This window comes from Montipora foliosa, unplaced genomic scaffold (genome assembly GCF_036669935.1).
Source record: "Montipora foliosa isolate CH-2021 unplaced genomic scaffold, ASM3666993v2 scaffold_459, whole genome shotgun sequence".
Taxonomy (NCBI): Eukaryota; Metazoa; Cnidaria; class Anthozoa; order Scleractinia; family Acroporidae; genus Montipora; species Montipora foliosa.
Window position 1 is genome coordinate 116,171 of NW_027179766.1, and position 3,830 is coordinate 120,000.

Consider the following 3,830-nt stretch of genomic DNA (forward strand, 5'->3'; position numbering starts at 1 on the left):
TTTGACTCCAGAAGGAGAGTTTTTTTAACTCTCATATGGGAGTAACTACAAAGGAGTGACTCTAACTCTGAAAGGCGAGAGTTGGTTTTACTCTTGACATGGGAGTTTTTGCCGTAGAGTTACTTTAACTCTGACTGGAGAGTTGGCGTAATTCACCTGTCTAGAGTTTTAACTAATTGACTCTGCATGCTCCAATTACCTCGTTTCTAGAAGACAATACTTTGTAGAGTTACTTTGAATCTACCAGTGGAGAGTTAGTGGAATTAGTATCAATTCCTCTTTACCCTTTAAACAGAACGCATTCTCCAAAGGTTACTTATTAGCTTTGCAAGGAGAGTTACAGCTGTAACTTACCACTAGAGAAACACAAAAGATTGCAGCGATACGCCATCACTGATGCGCTCGCTGATTTCTGTTTCCCACAAGTTTATTGCACTGTTTCCCGCGTTGTTGCGACAAAGCTCAAAAGATTATTGTTCTTTGACCGTCATGTGACAAACCCCGTGATCAAGGTTTAAGCGGACAATGCGACTTGTATCGCCAACGTATTCCTCGTTTTCGTTTGCAAAGTTTGGGTCAGTCGATCTTTCGGTAAATTCCAGGTTCCTTTCAGCTTTGAGTGGAAAATAACTCTTCAACAGGTACGTTATACAATATGCAAACTCTTTTTCTGTCGAAATCTCTATTAATCCTACAAAAGCTACATGAAATGTAAGATAAGCTTAATGCATGTCGTTTCGATTGTGAAGTTAATGAAAAGGTTACAAGTAGGACTTAAGCTTATTGTTCAGCACTTGAATAGAATGATTTTGAGTTCTTGGTACTTAAAGGCCTATTGCTTGCGTTAGTCAATTCTAGATGATGGACATTGAGTTTAGAAGCTTTCTTTTGAAGTCAAACGTAAAGAAGAGTCACTTTCGAGGCTGGAAAAGGAGGAGGTGAGTTTGATGCTCACTACCCTGCTAGCAGAGGTTTCTGTATGGAAAGTGTTTTAGCATCTACGAAGTCGTTCGCTTCTATTTGTATTTTGCGTAGTCGGCTTATTTCAGCTTACTTCCTCGAGAGAAACTTTCTCTTGGGAGGTAAACGAGCCGACTGTGCGAAATACAAGAGAAGCAAACGACGTCGTACATGCTAAAAGACTTGCCAGAAAGAAACCTCTACTTGCATGGCATGTCCCGCTCTATTGAAATCAAGATGTCTCACTGTCCATTTAATTCACTTTCGACTTGAGGCTAAACTGAATTCAAAAGTTTACAACTTTTTAAAAATATTTCCTTTCCATGCACTATTTATTGCTGGCGAACTCGAACGGGGCGAAACCGTCGGCAGGGGGCGAAACTGGCTGTTTTCCGTCAGAGCCTATGGGTCTGTTCAAGGGCAAACGTTAACGCCGTTACCTGTTAAATTGTAACAAACAGATTATTTGCATGCATTTGGCCATAAAGCCAAGCATTCCCTCTAAGAATGTCAGGTTTCGTGGGTGACAATTCTGTGATAAGGAACTAGCTTATAATTCAAGGTCGATGATTTTGAGTGAAAGGTACCTTCATGTGCTCATAGCAGCGAGCAAAACTTTGTTTACAGCCAGCCAATTTGCCTGACCCCGGCCCTTTATGAAGCCCCTGCCCATGTTACTGAAAATACAGTGTATATCCTTAATTCTAATAAGCCCCAGCTGCCACTCCTGCACTCAAACAAAAAAGCTTTCACAGGTGTGCTGTACACTGTAAATAAATTTTCCCTTTAGAATCAGTGACTTCACATTGAAACAGGGAGATACACCATACCCAAGACTCCTAAAAATTTGCACCTTGAATTATGACAATGAAAGCTATGTCATTATCTCTTGCACATTTTGCAATGATGCTCCAAACTTTATGATGAATTCACTGAATATAACTTCTCTTAAGACTTGGGTGTCAATTTTAAAATTCTGTTCATATCAACCCCTTTATTTGTAGATAAGTTGGGGCATTTGTTTATGACATGAACTGTAGACACATAAGATTTGCAAACCTGTTTCCCTGGATGCTCTGGAACCTAACACCAAATTATTGATGTCTCTGAATACTCTGGTACTTAACACTAAAATATTGATGCTTTTGTTTAAAGGCTGGTGTACAGTTGACGTAATGTGCATTTGTCTGGACAGAATTGGGTCCGGACAACCTAACCAGCGCCAGCCAGGAAATTATTTCAAGCCCTGACATAAGCATAAGTACAAGTTAGTAACAGTGCAAACGTCGTTATGCGTATGCCTATGTCACTGTATAAACCAGCCTCAAAGCTGTTGTCTGAAATAGTTCCATGTACCCATTATTGCACTAACCAAAAGGTTCTAATCTGAAGCATTTTTCTTTGCTCTAAGGAATTGAAGAGGCTGCTGCTGTGGTAATATTGCCCAGGCTTCTGGAAGAAGAAGGAGGGAGGGTGGAAGATGTTGTAAAGATCTCCATGGTAATACAATTTCCACTTTTAATTCCCCTGTAGAAATTACATGTTCATGTTTTAAGAAAAAATCAAATTCAGGTAAAAAAATTTTAAACTAGGTTGAATCTTAATTCCCCTTGTCTCCTAATCCTAATACAATTATTATTCATTGTTGGTAATTAAAAAAAAAAAGATTTTCAACCTACACATGCAGGTTTAAATTGTCTTATCCCATCCATGGGAGAGTTTAAGAGTTAATTATACCTTGTCTACAGATGATTGTCTTTGGGAAATACTGACCATGGAGCAAGCTGTTTTCTACATTATTTACTGTCTGAACTGCCAAATGGCTAATTCGTGTGTACAGTTTATAATGCAGCCAGTATGTGCTCTTTTATTTCTCATTGGAACTGGCAGTTGGCACAATGTAACCCCAAGATTAATGATTATGATTAAAATAAAAGTTCCTGCATCTTGACTGTCAGTGGCAATTCAGGGTCTCAATACATTTTGTCTGTTTTTGCAGGAAGAGGATTCATTTTATAAAGCTATAGAAGAAAGTAGGTTCCCCAGAATAGCTGGCTCCGGGGAATTTTGGTGTCTCGATCTACTGTGTGACTGGCAGTGGAAGGAGTTGAGGTCCTCACATTAGGTGCAGGGACCTCACTTGCGAATGCTCTGGGCCTCGTCATGGCATGCTTTTTTGTTTTTATCATTTCATACCCAGCTAAGGCCAGTAATGTTTATCTTTTTTGTGAGACATTATTAGGGAAACATCAGCCTGAGGCTGCTAAAAAGAGGGTGGCAGTCAACAAATTTGTTTTGACTCTTTTGTAGAACGGGTGTAAATGACCACCTTGATTTTCCTTTCATACCCTTACAACCGATAATGACTTTTAGTCTTCATAGCTGTTGATGGCCATTGGAAGCTGATCAACCATGAAGTTATTTTAAATTCTTAAGAGCCTACTTTTTAACAGATGTAATAATACATGTACAGGTCCATGTTTGTCGTTTACACTATATTGTACTGAATTTAACTGAATGAGAACTGTATATAAATTTCCTCAAGGTTTCAGTAAGGATTTATTACAAAGAGTTAATGTTTATTGAGAAATTTAGTACAAGGAGTAAATATTTTATATGTCGAGGAAAAATTGTTTATTTAATTCATCACATTTCAAAATAATTATTATTGTAGTGATATTGCAATATAAATTTCTTCAAGGTTTCAGTTAGTATTTGTTACAAAGAGTTAATGTTTATTGAGGAATTTATTTCAAGGAGTAAATATTTTATGTTGAGAAAAAATTGTTCATTTAATTCATGACATTTCAAAATAATTATTATTGTAGTGTTATTGCAATATAAATTTGTTCAAGGTTTCAGTTATTGCT

General features: G+C 37.6%; 1 protein-coding gene and 1 long non-coding RNA gene across 2 annotated transcripts in view; both read left to right on the top strand.

Moving 5' to 3' along the window:
- The first annotated feature begins 826 nt into the window (after positions 1 to 826).
- LOC137989434 (uncharacterized) lies at positions 827 to 3,009 on the top strand. Its single transcript, XR_011120887.1, has 3 exons — positions 827 to 938; positions 2,372 to 2,460; positions 2,960 to 3,009. It is a non-coding gene; the product is annotated as an uncharacterized lncRNA (long non-coding RNA).
- Positions 3,010 to 3,611: 602 nt separating this feature from the next.
- Positions 3,612 to 3,830, top strand: part of LOC137989442 (lactadherin-like) — a 433,868-nt gene continuing 433,649 nt past the window's right edge. Inside the window, exon 1 of the mRNA XM_068835262.1 lies at positions 3,612 to 3,830. This exon is cut by the window's right edge and continues 67 nt beyond it. The gene's annotated coding sequence lies outside the window, so the exon portion shown is untranslated.